The sequence below is a fragment of the Ovis aries genome, chromosome X (genome assembly GCF_016772045.2).
Source record: "Ovis aries strain OAR_USU_Benz2616 breed Rambouillet chromosome X, ARS-UI_Ramb_v3.0, whole genome shotgun sequence".
Classification (NCBI taxonomy): Eukaryota; Metazoa; Chordata; class Mammalia; order Artiodactyla; family Bovidae; genus Ovis; species Ovis aries.
Window position 1 is genome coordinate 88,761,435 of NC_056080.1, and position 22,840 is coordinate 88,784,274.

General features: G+C 41.3%; 1 pseudogene; it reads right to left on the reverse strand.

The window, feature by feature from the left end:
- Positions 1-6,860: 6,860 nt before the first annotated feature.
- The window catches only part of LOC114111651 (tRNA pseudouridine(38/39) synthase-like), a 54,986-nt pseudogene continuing 39,006 nt past the window's right edge, over positions 6,861-22,840 (reverse strand).

Consider the following 22,840-nt stretch of genomic DNA (forward strand, 5'->3'; position numbering starts at 1 on the left):
GTTATAGGAAGCCACAAATGCAACACCGATTAGCCCACTTTATAAGGAACATGATTGGAGAAATGGCTTTCCAAGGGCAGGTCAGTGGCAGCTGTCTCTTTTCAGGGCAGGCAATGATCTACATTAAGAAAACGAAGATCATTGCATCCAGTCCAATCACCTCATGGGAAATAGATGGGCAAACAGTGGAAACAGTGGCAGACTTTATTTTCTAAGGCTCCAAAATCACTGCAGATGGTGACTGCAGCCATGAAATTAAAAGACGCTTACTCCTTGGAAGAAACGTTATGACCAACCTAGATAGTATATTCAAAAGCAGAGACATTACTCTGCCAACAAAAGTCCATCTAGTCAAAACTATGGTTTTTCCAGTGGTCATGTATGGATGTGAGAGTTGGACTTTGAAGAAGTCTGAGTGCCAAAGAATTGATGGTTTTGATCTGTGGTGTTGGAGAAGACTCTTGAGAGTCCCTTAGACTGCAATGAGATCAACCCTGGGATTTCTTTGGAAGGAATGATGCTAAAGCTGAAGCTCCAGTACTTTGGACACCTCATGCAAAGAGTTGACTCATTGGAAAAGACTCTGATGCTGGGAGGGATTGAGGGCATGAGGAGAAGGGGACGACCAAGGAATGAGATGGCTGGATGGCATCACGGACTCGATGGACGTGAGTCTGAGTGAACTCTGGGAGATGGTGATGGACACGGAGGCCTGGCGTGCTGTGATTCATGGGGTCGCAAAGAGTTGGACACGCCTAAGCGACTGAACTGAACTGAATGGTCTCCAGAGAACACTAGAACAGTGTTATCTCTCCCTCAAAAAATATTTTGTCTTTATTCCTTCCAAAGTTGCTTTTTTTCTCTGAAGAGACGACCCTTTTAGAGGGTTTTTTCCAAAGTATAATTGACATAAAATATGTTGCAGATATTATAATAATAGTTTCTTAAAGTAACAGTTTGATGAATTTGGTCATATGTGTACATTTGTTAAACCATCACCACAATTTTAAGTGAGAAAATACTCATCACTCTCAGACATCTGCCCTTCCCCTTTGAAAATTGTTCCCACTTGCCCCTTTCTGCATGCCCATACTCATATGATCACTGATTTGCTTGCTGTCTCCATGGATTACATTTTCTAGAATTTTATACAAATGGAGTCAATATGTACTCATTTTTATCCAGCTACTCTCACTCAGCCTATTAGAGTCAATGTCCTTGGGTACATCAGTAGGACATTTCTTTTTAATATTATGATTGTTTTTTTTGAGAATTTAGTAGCATGTAAATGATGCCACAGACTTGCTTTACTTTTATTAAAAAAAAAAAAAAGATCATTGTAAAGCTGTGTGCAGTCCTAAAAAATAGAGAAATACCTTATTCCCTTTACCTTAGTTTCTCCCAATGGTACTATCTTGCATATCTATAGTACAATATCACAGTCAGGAAGTTGAAAGTGTTAGGATCCATTTACCTTATTCAGCTTCACCAGTTTTACGTATACAAGCTTGTGTACATCTGTGTGTATAGTTCTATGCAATTTTATCACCTGTGTAGATTCCTGTGGTTATCACCACCACAGTCAAGATACAGAAAGTTTCCCTCCCAAGGCTCTGTCATAGTACTCATCTATATCCACCACTACCTCCTTCCCTCATGATCCCTAGAATCCAGTAATTTGTTCTTTATCTAATTTTGCTATTATAAGAATGCTACATACTTGAAATCATGTTAAATAAATGAAATCATTTAACACGTTCCTGATTATATTCTTAAATTTGGTATAAATCCCTTGAGACCCATTCAAGTAGTTGTATGTTATCATTTTTTTTTTTTTTTTTGCTTTCTGTATTGGTAATATTCTATGGTAAGAATGTACCACAGTTACAAAAACAACAACAACAACAACAACACTCACTCACTGAAGAACATTTTGGTTGGTTTGCTTTTTTGACTCATAAATAAAACTAATATGATTGTTCCTGTCTAGGTTTTTCTGTGAAATTAAATTTTTTATTTCACTGAGATAAATGCCCATAAGAGCAATTGCTGGGTCATATGGTAATAGAGTGTTCAGTTTTGTAAGAAATGTCCATACTTCTTTCCAGAGTCGCTATACCAGTTTACAATGCCACCAGTGAGAGAGTCAATTCCTAGGCAGATTGATAAGAAGTTCAGGGTCCCTAAGGAGGAGAAAGGGGTCTGAATCTCTCAAAGTGGAGATTAGTGGTCTGGAATTCTCAAGGAGGAGAAAAGGACAAACTTTTTTTTTTTCCTCTGCATTTCTTCAGTTCAGTTCAGTTGCTCAGTTGTGTCAGACTCTTTGCAACCCCATGAATCACAGCACGCCATGCCTCCCTGTCCATCAACAACTTCCAGAGTTTACTCAAATGCATGTACATGGAGTCGGTGATGCCATCGGTTCAGTTCGGTTCAGTTCAGTCGCTCAGTTTTGTCCGACTCTTTGCGACCCCATGAATTGCAGCATGCCAGGACTCCCTGTCCATCACCAACTCCCTGAGTTCACTCAGACTCGCGTTGAACGAGTCAGTGATGCCATCCGGGCATCTCATCCTGTTGTCCTATTCTCCTCCTGCCCCAAATCCCTCCTAGCATCAGAGTCTTTTCCAATGAGTCAACTCTTCTCATGAGGTGGCCAAAGTACTGGAGTTTCAGCTTTAGCATCAGTCCTTCCAAAGAAATCCCAGGGCTCGTCTCCTTCAAAATGGACTGGTTGGATCTCCTTGCAGTCCAAGGGACTCTCAAGAGCCTTCTCTGACACCACAGTTCAAAAGCATCAATTCTTCAGCACTCAGCCTTCTTCACAGTCCAAATCTCAAATCCATACATGACTACTGGAAAAACCATAGCCTTGACTAGACGGACCTTAGTTGGCAAAGTAATGCCTCTGCTTTTGAATATGCTATCTAGGTTGGTCATAACGTTTCTTCCAAGGAGTAAGCATCTTTTAATTTCATGGCTGCAGTCACCATCTGCAGTGATTTTGGAGCCCCAAATAATAAAGTCTGCCACTGTTTCCACTGTTTCCCTATCTATTTCCGATGAGGTGATGGGACCGGATGCCATGATCTTTGTTTTCTGAATGTTGAGGTTTAAGCCAACTGTTTCACTCTCCACTTTCACATTCATCAAGAGGCTTTTTAGCTCCTCTTCACTTTCTGCCATAAGGGTGGTGTCATCTTCATATCTGAGTTTATTGATATTTCTCCCAGCAATCTTGATTCCAGCTTGTGTTTCTTCCAATCCAGCATTTCTCATGATGTGCTCTGCATAGAAGTTAAATAAGCAGGGTGACAATAGACAGCCTTGACATACTCCTTTTCCTATTTGGAATCAGTCTGTTGTTCCATGTCCGGTTCTAACTGTTGCTTCCTGACCTGCATACAGATTTCTTAAGAGGCAGATTAGGTGGTCTGGTATTCCCATCTCTTTCAGAATTTTCCACAGTTTATTGTTATCCACACAGTCAAAGGCTTTGGCATAGTCGAGAAAGCAGAAATAGATGTTTTTCTGGAACTCTCTTGCTTTTCCCATGATCCAGCGGATGTTGGCAATTTGATCTCTGTTTCCTCTGCCTTTTCTAAAACCAGCTTGAACGTCAGGGAGTTCATGGTTCACGTATTGTTGAAGCCTGGCTTGGATAATTTTGAGCATTACTTTACTAACATGTGAGATGAGTGCAATTGTGGGGTAGTTTGAGCATTCTTTGGCATTGCCTTTCTTTGGGATTGGAATGAAAACTGACCTTGTCCAGTCCTGTGGCCACTGCTGAGTTTCCCACATTTGCTGGCATATTGAGTGCAGCACTTTCACAGCATCATCTTTCAGGATTTGAAATAGCTCAACTGGAATTTCGTCACCTCCACTAGCTTTGTTCATAGTGATGCTTTCTAAGGCCCACTTGACTTCACATTCCAGGATGTCTGGCTCTGGATTAGTGATCACATCTTCATGATTCTCTGGGTCACGAAGATCTTTTTTGTACAGTTCTTCCATGTATTTTTGCGACCTCTTCTAAATATCTTCCGCTTCTGTTAGGTCCAGACCAGTTCTGTCCTTTATCGAGCCCATCTTTGCATGAAATGTTCCCTTGGTATCTCTAATTTTCTTGAAGAGATCTCTAGTCTTTCCCATTCTGTTGTTTTCCTCTATTTCTTTGCATTGATCGCTGAAGAAGGCTTTCTTATCTCTCCTTGCTATTCTTTGGAACTCTGCATTCAGATGCTTATATCTTTCCTTTTCTCCTTTGCTTTTCACCTCTCTTCTTTTCACAACTATTTGTAAGGCCTCCCCAGACAGCCATTTTGCTTTTTTGCATTTCTGTTCCATGGGGATGGTCTTGCGGCCAAGAGGATGTACCCTGCGTCCGAGGTCAGTGGCCGGCGCCTGGGAGGAGCTACCCCGCATCGGAGGTCAGGGGCGGCCAGGAGAAGCCACCTAGCAACTGAGGCCAGGAGTGGTGACCTTGAGGAGCCACCCTGAGCCTGAGGCCAGGGGCGGCAGCTGGAAGGAGCCACCCATGCCCGAGACCAGGGCTGGCGGCTGGGAGGAGCAACCCAAGGAGTGGTGGCTGCACAGGCGCAGGAGGGCCTATAGGAGCAATCCCACTTTGAAGGTCAGGAACGGCGGCGATAAGGAGATACCCCTCGTCCAATGTAAGGAACAGCGGCTGTGCCTTGCTGGAGCAGCCGTGAAGAGATACCCCACGCCAAGGTAAGAGAAATCCAAGTAAGATTATAGTGTTGCAAGAGGGCATCAGAGGGCAGACACACTGAAACCATACTCACAGAAAACTAGTCAATCTAATCACACTGGGACCACAGCCTTGTCTAACTTAATGAAACCAAGCCATGCCCGTGGGGCAACCCAAGATGGGTGGGTCAAGGTGGAGAGGCCTGACAGAGCACGGTCCACTGGAGAAGGGAATGGCAAGCACTTCAGTATTCTTGCCTTGAGAACCCCATGAACAGTAGGGAAAGGCAAAATGATAGGACACCAAAAGAGGAACTCCCTAGGTCATTAGGTGCCCAATATGCTACTGGAGATCAGTGGAGAAATAACTCCAGAGAGAATGAAGGGATGGAGCCAAAGCAAAAACAACACCCAGTTGTGGATGTGACTGGTGATAGAAGCAAGATCCGATGCTGCAAAGAGCAATATTTCATAGGAACCTGGAATGTCAGGTCCATGAATCAAGGCAAATTGGAAGTGGTCAAACAAGAGATGGCAAGGGTGAACGTCGAAATCCTAGGAATCAGCGAACTAAAATGGACTGGAATGGGTGAATTTAACTCAGATGGCCATTACATCTACTACTGCGGGCAGGAAATCCCTCAGACGAAATGAAGTAGCCATCATGGTCAACAAAAGAGTCTGAAATGCAGTACTTGGATGCAATCTCAGAAATGACAGAATGATCTCTGTTCATCTCCAAGGCAAACCATTCAATATCACAGTTATCCAAGTCTATGGCCCAACCAGTAACACTGAAGAAGCTGAAGTTGAACAGTTTTATGAAGACCTACAAGATCTTTTAGAACTAACACACAAAAAAGATGTCCTTTTCAGTAAAGGGGACTGGAATGCAAAAGTAGGAAGTCAAGAAACACCTGGAGTAACAGGCAAATTTGGCCTTGGAATGCAGAATGAAGCAGGGCAAAGACTAATAGAGTTTTGCCAAGAAAATGCACTGGTCATAGCAAACACACTCTTCCAACAATACAAGAGAAGACTCTACACATGGACATCACCCAGATGGTCAACATCGAGATCAGATTGATTATATTCTTTGCAGTCAAAGATGGAGAAGCTCTATAAAGTCAACAAAAACAAGACTGGGAGCTGACTGTGGCTCAGATCATGAACTCCTTATTGCCAAATTCAGTTTTAAATTGAATAAATTAGGGAAAACCGCTAGACCATTGACGTATGACCTAAATCAAATCCCTTATGATTCTCACCAGTATTCGGTGTTATCATTTTAAAAAATATATTTTACGTCATTCTGGTTCACGTGTAGTGACCTCTCACTGAAGTTTTCATTTGCATTTCCCTTATGGTAAGTGTTGAACATCTTTTTATGTACTCTTTTGCCATCTGTATATCCTTCATTGAGATTCCTATTCATGTCTGAGTGAGTGAGTGAGTAAGTTAAGTTGCTCAGTCATGTCCGACTCTTTGCAACCCCATGGACTGTAGCCTACAAGGCTCCTCTGTCTATGGGATTTTCCAGGCAATAGTACTGAAGTGGATTGCCATTTCCTTCTCCAGGGGATCTTCCCAACCCAGGGATTGAACCTGGGTCTCCCGCATTGTAGGCAGACGCTTTACCCTCTGAGCCACCAGGGAAGTCCTTATTCATGTCTACAGCCTACTTTTTTTTAACACTGGTAGTATCAGACTTTCATGAATTTGAACACAAAGCATAGGTTTCCAGGTATACAGACATACATCTCCATTTTACAACTGCTTTTAAAAAAAATCTCAATCTTTTGGACAGGGATTTAAGAATAAACTGTTTCTTATTTAAGCAACAAGACCTTTCTTACTGTAATCTTATGGGCTTTTTAAAGAGCTTATAATCTGAAATTCTAGAACTTCTTGTAACAGTATATACACTTTGCTTTCTACACCCACTTACCAACTAGGTGGTTGTTGCCTCCTGGATTGTGGTAAGTTTTTCCATGGTTAAATGCTGTCTTAATTTCTGTATCAACACAGAGCCTCTTTGTTGGCCTCGATAAGTAATATTTTCTTCCTCTAGTCTGGCATTATAGTCCCTTTAGACTTTTTGTTTCCTCTTCATGAAATACATGTAGATGCTCATGTACATCCCCTGCTTACAAGATGCTGGATCGGGAGTCCTATCCTTGACATGTAGGATCATCTATTAGAGGCTTATAGTGTGCATTTCCTTCTACTATAATTGCAATGGTCTCCATTATGACAGAGTTTTTAACTTTTCTTTATTCTATCACTCCATCCATCTTTGGTCCTTGCCCATGGGGAACTGCAATCGAGTCCAGTCCTTCTAGCACATTCTACAGTATTTGCTGGTGGGTAACACTGAAAGCCTGAAACTCCAGTCACAAAATCCAGTGAGTATCTTGAAACTTAAAGTCTCATAGACAAGAGAAAATTCTACAGCCATACCATATTGAGGTTTCAAGGGATATTTCTCTATGCTCAGCAGCTCATCAATAGTCTGTCTTCTCCATTTCTTGGCCAATTAGCAAAAGGAGAGCTATCATACAACAGACATGATGATAAAGGAACACCTGGCCTATAATTTCAAGTTGATATATTGGAAAAGTTCTTGCCCTCTCCCTTCACTCAGGCCCTGGACTACTAGCTGTACTTGAGCAGAGAGAATAGTCCAGTGAAAATCACTCAGTTGGCTACATCCATTTACATAAGTTCCTGAAGTCTTATGTGTCATCATACTTTTGATGTTTATAATATCTAAGTCAGCACAAGGGGAAAATGGCAGTAGGTCCACTCATGATAGCTGAACATCACACTGAAGCTGAGTTCTACAGGGGCACAGACCAGTATATGGAGGTCTTGAGGGTGCACCTGATTGAAAATGTGAGGATAATGAACCTCTTTATCAGCATGGCTGACCTTGTTCCAATAAACATCCTCTGAATCCAGCTCCTTGGAAAGTAAAAACAAAGGCCAAGAGAAATCACCTTTCAGATTCACTTAATACCTTTCTTTATTCACTCTTATCAGTGAGAATTGGAAGTCAGCCTATTTTCTCCTAGTCCAATGTTGTTTAGGGCCTCCATTTCTCTTCAGTGGTTTTGTGTTCTCCTGACTGGTAGAGCCTTAGTATCCTTAGTCCAAACCAGATAGACTATCCTTAGGGCTGCATGTCTTTGGTAATGAGAACTGAAATTAAACAAACAAACAAACAAAACCAACCAAACAAAATAGCACACTTAGGGTTTCCAGTTCTCAAATAATTTTCTCTAGTGTGTGAGTCCTTCTTGTTGTTAGCCTGTTCCTTCTTAAGCCATTTTGCCTCCTTCTCCAGTTTATATACTCTTTTTAAGAGTTTCTCTGTCTGATTTCTGTCTATAATGTTTTTAGCAATAAAATGATAACCCAAGGAATAAAGGAATCATACAGGTTCACCACATGTACTTATTGTGGGTCACAGATGTAGTCCATTTTCTAGTCGGATTTTTAAATTTTATCACTATTGAATGTCAAGAGTCCATTATATATTTTTGGCCTCCCTGGTGACTCAGACAGTAAAGAATCTGCCTGCAGTGTGGGAGACCTGGGTTTGATCCCAGGGTCAGGAAGATCCCTTGGAGAATGGAATGGCAACCGACTCTAGTATTCTTGCCTGGAGAATTCCATAGACAGAGGAACCTGGAGGGTCACCATCTATGGGGATGTAGAGTTGGACATGACTGAACAACTAACACTTTATACATTTTGTATATAAGTCCTTTGTCATATAATGTTATTTATATTTTTCCCAGTCTGTAGCTTATGTTTCATCATCATTACAGTATGTTTCACAGAGTAAAAGTTATATATATGATGCTTTTGGTGTCTAAGGTCTTTCACTTGGTCTTAGGTACTGAACATCTCTAAAATTATAGAGTTTTACATTTAATCCATGATTTTTTTTAAGGTATAAGATTTGGGCTAAGGTTCTTAAAAAAAAAAAAAAAAAAACAAACTATAGATGTCCAATTGCTCCAGGAAAATCTGTTTAAAAAGGCTACTCTTCCTCCATTTTCCTTTTTATCAAAAATAGTTAAGAATATTGTTTTGAGTCTATTTCTGGGTTCTTTATTCTGTTCCATTAATATATGTCTCCATCCCTCAGCAAACACCATGCTACCTTCAGTATTGTGACTATATGGTAAACCATAATACGAGGTAGAGAGACTCCTTCCACTTTATTCTTGTATTCTTTGTAGTTTTATTATCAGAGTAATACTGGCTTCATAAAATGAGATAAGAAATTTTCTCATCCTCTTTGATTCTGTGATAGAAATTGTAAATTGACATCTACTCTTCAAGTATTTGGTAGAGTTTTCCAGTGAAATCATGTGGGCATGGGCATATTTCAGGACATAAACTACAAATTCAATCTGTTTATTGGTTATAGGACTAATTATATTGCCTGTATAACCTGGTTGGGGCAGGGGTTATGGTAATTTGGGATTATTTCAAAGGACTGATTCATTTCTTCTAATTTTTCAAGTTTACTAGTTAATAACAGCATCTACCTATTATCCATTTAATGACTGTAGGATATGTGGTGACATACCCTGTTTTATCCCTGATATCCATCATTGTCATCTCAAAGTTTCTCTTTTCAGTCTTGCCAAAGGTTTATCAATTTTATTGTTTTGGGGGGAAGAAATAGAGAAAGTCAATAAGAAAAAAAAATTCTTCCTTTCAATTTCATTGATTTCTTCTCTTTATTAATTTCCCTCCACTCACTTTGGGTTTTTTCTCTTTCCCCTATATTCTTTAGGTAAGAACTTAGGTCTCTGATTCAAGGCCTTTCCTTTTTTCTAATGTAAGCATTTAATGTGATAGATTTCTCAGTGCTACTTTAGTTGCATTCCATATATTTTGATATGTCTTTCATTTTCATTCAGTTCAATGTCTTTCTTAAAAGTTTTCCTTTGAGATTTTGTCCTTAACCTATGGATTAATTAGAAACAAACTTAATTGCCAATTGTTTAAATATCTTCCTGTTGTCTTTCATATTTACAGAATTCTAGTTTGATTACATTATGCTCTTAAAATATATTCTATAAGATTTCATTGTCTTCAACTTGTTGAGGCTCATTTTATGGCCCAGCATAGAGACTATCATGGTATGTGTTCTGCAGACTCTTGAAACGAGTGTGTACTTTGCTGTTATTGAGAGGAGTGTTATATATATATATATATAAATAAATTAGATCCTGTTGCTCTTTGTATTTTTCAGTCATTCTCTTTGCTGATTTTCTGCCTAGTAGTTCTATCATTTGCTGAGTGTTAGGTGTTTGAAGTCCAAGTATAACTGTGGCTAGGTCAATGTCCTCTTTCAACTCTTGTCAGTCTTTCCTTTATATGTATTTGGAAACTCTGTTGTTTGCTTGATACACATTCAGTTATATCTGTGGTGGATTGATACTTTAATAATCATGTAACGTCCCTCTTTGCTCTTAGTAATTTTTATTGCTATGATGTCTACTTTAAATACTAATATAGTTATTCCTACTTTTTATTTTTAATTGTGATAAAATACACATAACAAAATTCATCATCTTAACCATTTTAAAGCATGCATTTCAGTAATATTAAATCCATTTACATAAGAAATCTCAAAACTGTTTTCACCTAGGAAAACTGAAATTTTACCCATTAAGCAACAACTCCTTAGTCCCCTTTCCTCCATTTCTCCATACAACTTTCTGTTTCTATGAATTTAACAACTCTAGGTTGTTGTTGTTTAGTTGCAAAATTGTTTCCAACTTATTGTGACCCCATAGACTGCAGTATGCCAGGCTTCCCTGTCCTTCACTATTGTCTGGAGTTAGCACAGTCTCATGCCCATTGAGTCCATGATGCCATTCAACCATCTTATTCCATTGCTCCCTTCTCCTCCTGCCCTCAATCTTTCCCAGCATCAGGGTCTTTTCCAATGAGTTCGCTCTTCACATTAGGTGGCCAAAGTATTGGATCTTCAGCATCAGTATTTCCAATGAATATTCATAATTGATTTCCTTTAGGATTGACTGGCTCAATCTCGGATCGTCCAACAGACTCTCAAGAGTCTTCTTCAGGAAAGAACAAGATGGCTGAGGAATAGGTGGATGTGAAGTACATCTCTTTCCACTGATACATCAAGAATACACCTTAGACACTGAAGTGCATGCAGAACACCAGCTGAGGGCAGACAGGAGTATCTGATGAGCAGAAAAGAATATACAGAACCATGCAAAACTCAGCAGGACAAAGGAACTAGGGGGAAACACAGGAGTGTTAGTAAGAATGGACCTGCACTTGGCGGGTGAGGGAACTGAAACAGGGGTCTGATCCCCTTACTAGGGCAATGGTCTGAGTCAGAGGAGAAACATTTAAGGCTGAGAGTGAAACAGCTGATCTATGGCAGCCTAAATGGAATGAGAATCAGACAGTCCTTGGTGCAGCCATACATACAGCGGACTGGGACACAGGTCCCCTGAAAAGTGCAGCTGTTGGGAGCTGGAGTTTAGGTATTGTGTAGCAATCCCAGGGCAAGGGTTGCCACTGAATGTGGACAGACAGATCGAGGGAATGTGAGTAAGGGGATTGTGGTTGGAAATGCCTGTGGAGGAAGGCCAGACAGCCAGGGAAGCAAGGTGATACTACTGAGTCATGCATAAGGGGAAGAGCCATCACCATAGCCTTTCTCTCCCCACACTAGCATCGGGAGCTGACAAATAGAGAGGCTGGCCTGTCAGGCACCTGACTCACCGAACTACAGAGTAAGAACCCACTCAGGGTGCCCCTTTAAGTGCCTGATGTGCCAATCTACAGAGTAGGACCCCAGCCAAGGGGGCTCTTCTATATGCCTGATGCACAGAACAACAGAGAAGGACCCCAGGCACGGGAGCCCTCTAGGTGCCTGAACAGGCAGAGCTACAGAGAAAGACTGGCCAAAGAGGCCTTCTGATAGCCAGCTGCAAGAGGCTCAAAACAAAACTCTGATAGGGCCAAAACTCCTGCGGCAGAGGCAGTCTGTGTCCCAGCACACTTGGCACTGCCAGGGTCCCCGTAAGTCAAGCAGCTGTGCTACCTTTATGCTCAACTCTCACTGGGCAGAGCTGCCACAGGCAAAAAATTTCTTGCACCTATGCACACAGGGTCACTTTGGTCATGTCTGATTCTTTGTGACCCTGTACACTGTAGCCTGCCAGGCTTCTCTTTCTGGGAGGGGGTTTCTCCAGGCAAGAATACTAGAGCGTATTGGCCAATACTGATTGCCATACCCTTCTAGAGCACTATATTTCCTGCTGCTCTAGCCACCAACTCCCCTGAGTACTTGGTGCTGCCAGAACTCCTGTGACCCAAACAGCTGTACCACCTCCATGCCCAGCCCTCACAAGGGCAAACTCAAATCCTCCAGGGAAGCTTCAGAAGCAGTCCCCCGTGGACAACCCACATGCAGAGGTGCAAATAAAACCACAATTGAAACCCAGGGGCAGTGTGGTTAAGGAAGACCTGAAACCTTCCCACCAGCTGTATAACCTGTAGATTAAATCCCAGACTCTGTCTTTGGAATATATAAAAGGACACTGAAAGCACTCACAAAAGAAAATGCACTAGTTCTGATACCTGTGGACACTGTAGGCAAGAATATACAGGAGTAGGACCAGATCAGAATCTGAGCTGCCCCCACAGCAGGTCCAGAAATCAGCACAGTGTTGAAAGTATCCTAAGGAGGTGAGGTAGACTGTAACTCCCAGTGAGAGAAATGACTCTAACAGCAGTGACTCAAGAAAAACATTTATTATTCTTATGTTTAGACTTGTACTGTAGATGCTTTTGGACTTTTTTTTTTCCTTTTATCCCCCTCTGTTATCAGTTCAGTTGCTCAGTCATGATCAAGTTGGCTTTATTCCAGGGATGCAAGCATTCTTCAATATTCTCAAATCAATCAATGTGATACAGCATATTAACAAATCAAAAGATTAAAACCATATGATCATCTCAACAGATGCAGAAGAAGCCTTTGACAAAATTCAGCACCCATTTATTATTAAAACTCTTCCAACAATGGGCATAGAAGGAACCTACCTCAACATAGTAAAGACCATATATTATAAGCCTACAGCAAACATTATTCCCAATAATGAAAAACTGAAAGCATTCCTCCGAAGACCAGGAACAAGACAAGGGTCTCCAATTTCACCTCTATTATTCAACATAGTTATGGAAGTCCTAGCTATAGCAATCATAGAAGAAAAAAGAATTGAAAGGAATACAGATTGGAAAATAAGTGAAGCTCAGTGTTTGCAGATGACATGATACTGTACTTAGAAACCCTAAAGATAGCATCAGAAAATTACTAGAGCTAATCAATGAATTTAGCAAAGGTGCAGGATACAAAATCAATACACAGAAATTATCTGTATTTGTATATTCAGTTCAGTTCAGTCATTCAGTCGTGTCCGACTCTTTGCGACCCCATGAATCGCAGCACGCCAGGACTTCCTGTTGCTGGCGACGGAATGAAACACCAACAATGCAGAGTGGTTTAAATCTTTATATTTTAACACTTGATTCTTACAGCTGCTTTATTTTATATCCCTTGCACAACAACCTACAGGGCAAGCTGCCAAGCACTACGATTTAGAGACTATACAGTGCACAGGCGCAGGGCGAGATAACCTTTACCTTGACTTATTTACTGCAGTTAAGACTTTGTTTTGGGGAACTTCCTTATTAACTTAGAATCCATTTTGTCCCAGGGTCTGTTCCTTTTGAGGAATCAGAGAAACATCCTTGTGTGCAAGCAATGTTCTTTTCCCATGGGAACAAACAGGATTCTTAGCTGAACATCTCATTTGCAAGAATGTTCAGCCCTGGTTGAGTCTCATTTGCAAGCACTTCTCAACATTCCTTAAACTTAGTTCCCTACACTGGGCAGAACATCTCGTTTGCAAGAATGTTCAGCTCAGGTTGAGAGTCTCATTTGCAAGCACTTCTCAACCTTCCTTAAACCTAGTTCCCTACACTGGGCAGAACATCTCATTTGCAAGAATGTTCAGCCCTGGTTGAGAGTCTCGTTTGCAAGCACTTCTCAACCTTCTTTATACCTTGTTCCCTACATCCTGTCTATCACCAACTCCCAGAGTTCACTCAGATTCATATCCATCGAGTCAGTGATATCATCCTGCCATCTCATCCTCTGTCGTCCCCTTCTCCTCCTGCCCCCCAATCCCTCCCAGCATCAGAGTCTTTTCTAATGAGTCAACTCTTCGCATGAGGTGGCCAAAACACTGGAGTTTCACCTTTAGCATCATTCGTTCCATAGAAATCCCAGGGCTGATCTCCTTCAGAATGGATTGATTGGATCTCCTTGCAGTCCAAGGGGTTCTCAAGAATCTTCTCCAACACAACAGTTCAAAAGCATCAATACTTCGGAGCTCAGCCTTCTTCACAGTCCAACTCTCACATCCATACACGACCACAGGAAAAATCATAGCCTTGACTAGACGGACCTTAGTTGGCAAAGTAATGTCTCTGCTTTTGAATATGCTATCTAGGTTGGTCATAATGTTTCTTCCAAGGAGTAAGCGTCTTTTAATTTCATGGCTGCAGTCACCATCTCTAGTGATTTTGGAATCCCCCCAAAATAAAGTCTGACACTGTTTCCACTGTTTCCCCATCTTTTTCCCATAAAGTGATGGGACCAGATGCCATGATCTTCGTTTTCTGAATGTTGAGCTTTAAGCCTACTTTTTCACTCTCCTCTTTCACTTTCATCAAGAGGCTTTTTGTTCCTATTCACTTTCTGCCATAAGGGTGGTGTCATCTGCATATCTGAGGTTATTGATATTTCTCCTGGAAATCTTGATTCCAACTTGTGTTTCTTCCAGTCCAGCATTTCTCATGATGTGCTCTGCATAGAAGTTAAATAAGCAGGGTACAATACACAGCCTTGATGTACTCCTTTTCCTATTTGGAACCAGTCTGTTGTTCCATGTCCAGTTCTTTTGTTTTTTTTTTTAGTTTTTTATTTTTTAAATTTTAAAATCTTTACTTCTTACATGCATTCCCAAACATGAACCCCCCTCCCACCTCCCTCCCCATAACATCTTTCTGGGTCATCCCCATGCACCAGCCCCAAGCATGCTGCATCCTGCGTCAGGCATAGACATGTCCAGTTCTAACTGTTGCTTCCTGACCTGCATACAGATTTCTCGAGAGGCAGGTCAGGTGGCCTGGTATTCCGATCTCTCTCAGAATTTTCCACAGTTTATTGTGATCCACACAGTCAAAGGCTTTGGCATAGTCAAGAAAGTAGAAATGGATGTTTTTCTGGAACTCTCTTACTTTTTCCATGATCCAGCGGATGTTGGCAATTTGATCTCTGGTTCCTCTGCTTTTTATAAAACCAGCTTGAACATCAGGAAGTTCACGGTTCACGTATTGCTGAAGCCTGGCTTGGAGAATTTTGAGCATTACTTTACTAACATGTGAGATGAGTGCAATTGTGGGGTAGTTTGTGCATTCTTTGGCATTGCCTTTCTTTGGGATTGGAATGAAAACTGACCTTGTTCAGTCCTATGGCCACTGCTGAGTTTTCCAAATTTGCTGGCATATTGAGTGCAGCACTTTCACAGCATCATCTTTGAGGATTTGAAATAGCTCTACTGGAATAATATCACCTCCACTAGCTTTGTTCGTAGTGATGCTTTCTAAGGCCCACTTGACTTCACATTCCAGGATGTCTGGCTCTAGATGAGTCATTACACCATCATGATTATCTGGGTCATGAAGCTCTTTTTTGTACACTTCTTTTGTGTGTTCTTGCATTCTCTTAATATCTTCTGCTCCTGTTAGGTCAATACCATTTTTGCCCTTTATCGAGCCCATCTTTGCATGAAATGTTCCCTTGGTATCTCTAATTTTCTTGAAGTGATCTCTAGTCTTTCCCATTCTGTTGTTTTCCTCTATTTCTTTCAATTGATCACTGAAGAAGTTTTCTTATCTCTTCTTGCTATTCTTTGGAACCCTGCATTCAGATGTTTTTATCTTTCCTTTTCTCCTTTCCTTTTCACTTCTCTTCTTTTCGCAGCTATTTGTAAGGCCTCCCCAGACAGCCATTTTGCTTTGTTGCATTTCTTTTCCATGGGGATGGTCTTGATCCCTGTCACCTGTACAATGTCACGAACCTCATTCCATAGTTCATCAGGCACTCTGTCTATCAGATCTAGGCCCTTAAATCTATTCCTCACTTCCACTCTATAATCATAAGCGATTTTATTTAGGTCATACCTGAGTGGTCTAGTGGTTTTCCCTGCTGTCTTCAATTTCAGCCTGAATTTGGTATATGGAGTTCATGATCTGAGCAACAGTCAACTCCTGGTCTTGTTTTTGTTGACTGTATAGAGCTTCTCCATCTTTGACTGCAAAGAATATAATTAATCTGATCTCGGTGTTGACCATCTGGTGATGTACATGTGTAGAGTCTTCTCTTGTGCTGTTGGAAGAGTGTGTTTGCTATGACCAGTGCATTTTCTTGGCAAAACTCTATTAGTCTTTGCCCTGCTTCATTCCGCATTCCAAGGCCAAATTTGCCTGTTACTCCAGGTGTTTCTTGACTTCCTACTTTTGCATTCCAGTCCCCTATAATGAAAAGGACATCTTTTTTGGGTGTTAGTTCTAAAAGGTCTTGTAGTTCTTCATAGAACCGTTCAACTTCAGCTTCTTAAGCATTACTGGTTTGGGACATAGACTTGGATTACCGTGATATTAAATTGTTTGGCTTGGAAACGAACAGAGATCATTCTGTCGTTTTTGAGATTGCATCCAAGCACTGTATTTCAGAATCTTTTGTTGGCCATGATGGCTACTCCATTTCTTCTGAGGGATTTCTGCCTGCAGAAGTAGATATAATGGTCATCTGAGTTAAATTCACCCATTCCAGTCCATTTTAGTTTGCTGATTCCTAGAATGCCGATGTTCAGTCTTGCCATCACTTGTTTGACCACTTCCAATTTGCCTTGATTCATGGACCTGACATTCCAGGTTCCTATTAAATATTGTTCTTTACAGCATCGGACCGTGCTTCTATCACCAGTCACATCCACAGCTGGGTATTGTTTTTGCTTTGCCTCCATCCCTTCATTCTTTCTGGAGTTAGTTCTCCACTGATCTCCAGTAGCATATTGGGCATCTACTAACCTGAGGAGTTCCTCTTCTAGGATCCTATCATTTTGCCTTTTCATATTGTTCATGGGGTTCTCAAGGCAAGAATACTTAAGTGGTTTGCCATTCCCTTCTCCAGTGGACCGTGCTCTGTCAGGCCTCTCCACCATGACCCACCCATCTCGGCTTGCCCCACGGGCATGGCTTGGTTTCGTTGAGTTAGACAATGCTGTGGTCCTAGTATGATTAGATTGACTAGTTTTCTGTGAGTATGGTTTCAGTGTGTCTGCCTTCTGATGCCCTCTTGCAACACCTACCATCCTACCCGGGTTTCTCTTACCTTGGCATGGGGTATCTCTTCACGGCTGCTCCAGCAAAGTGCAGCCCCTGCTCCTTACCTTGGATGAGGGGTGTCTCCTCACCACCGCCCTTCCTGACTTTCAACATGGGATAGCTCCTCTAGGCCCTCCTGCGCCCGTGCAGTCACGGCTCCTTGGAGGTGGGGTTGCTCCTCCTGGCCTCCACTCCTGGCCTTGGGCTTGGGGAGGCTCCTCACAGGTGTCACCCCTGCCCTCAGACGCGGGGTGGCTCCTCTCGACCCTTCCTTTGCCGTTGCAGCCTGACACTCCACAATGAGGTGCCATTTCACACCAGTCAGAATGGCTGCTATCCAAAAGTCTACAAGCAATAAATGCTGGAGAGGGTGTGGAGAAAAGGGAACCCTCTTACATTGTTGGTGGGAGTGTGAACTAGTACAGCTACTATGGAGAACAGTGTGGAGAGTCCTTAAAAAACTAGAAACAGAACTGCCATATGACCTAAGAATCCCACACTGGGCATACACACCAAGGAAACCAGAATTGAAAGAGACACATGTACCCCAATGTTCATTGCAGCACTCTTTATAATAGCCAGGACATGGAAACAACCTAGATGTCCATCAGCAGATGAATGGATAAGAAAGCTGTGGTTCATATACACAGTGGAGTATTACTTAGCCATTAAAAAGAATACATTTGAATCAGTTCTAATAAAGTAGATGAATCTGGAGCCTATTATACAGAGTGAAGTAAGCCAGAAAGAAAAACACCAATACAGTATACTAACTCATATATATGTAATTTAGAAAGATGGTAACAATAACCATGTATGGTAGATAGCAAAAGAGACACAAATGTATAGAACAGTCTTTTGGACTCTGTGGGAGAGGGCAAGGGTGGGATGATATGGGAGAATGGCATTGAAACATGTAAATTATCACGTGTGAACAAATCACCCATCCAGGTTCAATGCATGATACAGGGTTATCAGGACTAATGCACTGGGATGACCCAGAGGGATGGGATGGGGAGGGAGGTGGGAGGTGGGTTCAGGAACACATGTACACCCATGGCTGATTCATGTCAATGTATGGTAAAACCAATACAATATTGTAAATAAATTAAAAAATATTTTTTAAAATATCGTATTTTAACACACATATATGGAATCTAGAAAAATATCACTGAAGAATCTATTTACAGGGCAGCAATGGAGGAACAAGCCTATAGAGTAGACTTATGGACATAAAAATACAATATGTTGTGGGAATTTGCTGTATGGCTCAGGAAACTCAAACAGGGGCTGTGTATCAACCTACAGTGGTGGGATGGGGAGGGAGATGGGTTCAGTTCAGTTCAGTCGCTCAGTTGTGTCCAACTCTTTGCGACCCCATGAATCACAGCACGCCAGGCCTCCCTCCATCCCATCCATCCCTCCTTCCCTCCCGCCATCACCAACTCCCGGAGTTCATCATCATAGGGTGATGCCATCTCTCATCCTATCATTCCCTTCTCCTCCTGCCCCCAATCCCTCCCAGCATCAGAGTCTTTTCCAATGAGTCAACTCTTCGCATGAGGTGGCCAAATTACTGGAGCTTCAGCTTTAGCATTATAGTCCTTCATACAGTCCAGACTACTGGACATTTCATGGATTCATAGGTTTGACAGAAAATGGGGAAGGCAGCAGAGGAGTCATAGCTTTGACTACACAGCTCTAGGTACCTCATATAAGTGGAATCATACAATATGTCTTTTTATAACTAGTTTATTCATTTGGCATAATGTTCTTAAGGTTCACCAATGTTGTAACGTGTCACAATTCCCTTCCTTTTTATGGCTATATCACATTGTATGTACAGACTATATCTTTTATCAATTCACTTATTAATAAAAACTTGAGTTACTTCTATCATTTGCCTATTGTGAATACTGCTGCTATGAGCATGGGTATTCAAATGTGTCTTCAAGATTCCTGCTTATAGATCCTTTTGTGTATATAGCCTGAAATAAAATTGCTGGAATATATGCCAAATTCCACTTTTTTCTCTTTTTTTTTTTTTTTGCAAAACCTCCCTATTATTTTCCATAGTGGCTGCACCAATTTATAGTCTCACCAACAGTATACAAGTGTTCAACTTTCTCCACATCAGCTTGTGCTGAGATTGAGTGCTTGGAGTTGCTGAAGTTTTTCACAATGCTGGTTTGCTATTCTTAGTTTTTGGTTGTCCCCAAATGTCTGCTCCATACAGAGAGTCTCATGATTTTGCCAGTCGCCTAGTGCCAAATGCTTTTATTTCTTGTTCATTGGTAGGTTAGCAGTATGGAGAGAGAGTTCTCTATTCTCCTACTAAAACTTCAGTCTTAGGTAGGCCCTGTAAGCATGGTCTTCATAATCGGGCTCTTCAGCATTCCTACCCTTACTCTTTGTGATGGTTAGATTGTACCTTGTTATATATCTTTTGTGGGAGATTGATTCTACCTCATCACACAGCAGTAGATGCTTACTGCATATTTTTTTTATCACCTATAAACAATTTTTTTGGGGGGCAGGAAATCATGCTGGATAACTCAGAGAAGGCAATAGCACCCCACTCCAGTACTCTTGCCTGGAAAATCCCATGGACAGAGGAACCTGGAAGGCTGCAGTCCACTGGATTGCTGAGGGTCAGACACGACTGAGCGACTTCACTTTCACTTTTCACTTTTATGCATTAGAGAAGGAAATGGCAACCCACTCCAGTATTTGTGCCTGGAGAATCCCAAGGATGGGGAACCTGGTGGGCTGCCGTCTATGGGGTCACACAGAGTCGGATATGACTTAGTGACTTAGCAGCAGCAGCATGCTAGGTAATCTTGGTGGTAGGCAAGGTTACAGTTCTGAATGAACATGTAAAAGAAAGAAAGAAAATGAAGTTGCTCAGTCATGTCCAGCTCTTTGAGATCCCATGGACTGCAGCCTACCAGGTTCCTCCATCCATGGGATTTTCCAGACAAGAATACTGGAGTGAGTTGCCATTTACTTCTCCAGGAGATCTTCCTGACCCAGGGATTGAACCCAGATCTCCCACACTGTAGGCAGACGCTTTATCGTCTGAGCCACCAGGGAAGAATGAATGTGTACCTGTGTGCTATTCGTGGAAACATCTGTATGGCCTGAAAAGTCCTTCAGTGTCACATTTAGCTTGAAACTGCTACTTTGGATACTGCTAGATACATTAGTATCTGAGAGCTATTACTGCTGTCATTATTACTGTCTGGAACACTCCAGGAGGATGGCACTTGACATTAGTTGCTTGGACTGGCGTCTTCTCTGATAGAATGTGTTTGGTACATTAATTTCTATTCATTTACTGATGATTCTATCTGCACCTATGTGCACAGAAAGAATCAAAGGCAAAAAAAAAAAAAGCTAGTGCATGCTGTGATCAGGCCTATTTAACCATTTGAGTAGTGCAGCTTTGTTGTTGTAAAAAGCAACAGTAACCTGGAGACACATTTTCCACACTTCCGTCATAAAGTTATCTCTACCATCAAGATAAGATGGTAACCACTGATCTGCCTATATAAAAGTGGCCTCCCTCATTCACCATGCATGCATTCAGTCCTTATCAGGTGGCAAGTACTCTTTGGGGTGCTGGAAACAATTATACTACAGAAATGACTGTCAAGTAACTTTGCAACTAAAAGGAAACCAGGTTCTTCAAGGCCCCCTGAATTTCACCTAAACCTTTCAGTTCAGTTGCTCAGTGGAGTCTGATTCTTTGTGACCCCATGGACTGCAGCATGCCAGATTTCCCTGTCCATCAACAACTCTCAGAGCTTGCTCAAACATATGTCCATCCAGTCAGTGATGCCATCCAACCATCTCAATTTCTGCCATCCCCTTCTCCTCCTGCCTTCAATCTTTCCCAGCATCAGGGTATTTTGCAATGAGTCAGTTCTTTGCATCAGGTGGCAAAAGTATTGGAGTTTCAGCTTCAGCATCAGTCCTTCCAATGAATACTCAGGACTGATTTCCTTTAGGATGGACTGGTTGGATCTCCTTGCAGTCCAAGGGACTCTCAAGAGTCTTCTCCAACACCACAGTTCAAAAGTATCAATTCTTCAGAGCTCAGCTTTCTTTATGGTCCAACTGTCACATCCATTCAAGACTACTGGAAAAACCATAGGTTTGACTAGATGGACCTTTGTCAACAAAGTCACATCTCTGCTTTTTAATATGCTGTCTAGGTTGGTCATAGCTTTTCTTCCAAGGACAAAGAGTCTCTTAATTTCATGGCTTCAGTCACCATCTGCAGTGATTTTGGAATCCAAAATAATAAAGACTGTCACTGTTTCCACTGTTTCCCCATCTATTTGCCATAAAGTGATGCCATGATCTTAGCTTCCTGAATGTTGAGTTTTAAGTCACCTTTTAAACTCGCCTCTTTCACTTTCATCAAGAGTCTTTTTTGTTCTTCTTCACTTTCTACCATAAGGGAGGTATCATTTGCATATCTGAGGTTATTGATGTTTCTCCCAGCAATCTCGATTCTAGCTTGTGCTTCATCCAGCCTTGCATTTCACATGATGTACTCTGCATATAAGTTAAATAAGCAGTGTGACAATATACAGCCTTGACATACTCCTTTCCCAATTTGGAATCAGTCTGTTCTTCCATTTCTAGTTCTAACTATTGCTTCTTGACCTGCATACAGATGTATCAGAAGGCAGGTCAGGTGGTCTGGTACTCCCATCTCTTGAAGAATTTTCCACTGTTCATTGTGATCTGCATAGTCAGTAAAGCAGAAGTAGATGTTTTTCTGGAACTCTCTTGCTTTTTCTATGATCCAACTAAAACTCTCTTGCTTTTTCTATGATCCATCTAAACCTTCAGAATTCCTTAAAGCTGCCATCATATCCACTTTTGAGCAGTGTGATACTCAATCTCTGGCCCAAAGCTGTTTCTTTGTTTCACTTAATCTAGTTGGTCCAGGCTGGCATTTTTAAAAGTAGTAATTTTTTTTTTCAGAATTAATGGAAGAAATACATCAGAATAAGTTAGGAAGTAAAAAGTTGTCAAACTTGCCAATTCAACGTTTCTATTCCAAATATTGTCACATTCTAAGGACTACAACAACATCCTCAGGACCTGACCATCTTCCTACTTCCTCACCTCTTGTCATCTTCTTCACTGACTGAAGTGTCAGCTAGCTGTTCACACAACCTTCTTCTCAGAGAAATACAAGGAACCATATTTTAGCTACATGACTCAGTCTTTTTATGTGGTTTTGGTCTCCAAAAACCTACATTTTTCAGAGGCAAATGATGGGATAGCGATTTTTCATCATCAATTATATCCATCATTATGAATAATTGTGTTACTTTCCAAATTTCTGACAGCATATCTTATCTCTTCTCTAATTAATAATTAGATTTAACCAAATTGTCCATTTTGATTCTTTTCAATATGACAATGTTTGGAACACTTTTAATCTATATTTTCAATCCAATAATTTATGTTTAACAATTCATCTCTCATGGTTCCTTTTGTCCTTTTAGTATTTTTAACTTTTGGAATTTTATCTTCAGTTCACTTATTTTCTTCAACTTTAATGATGCAATTCTTTTGGACT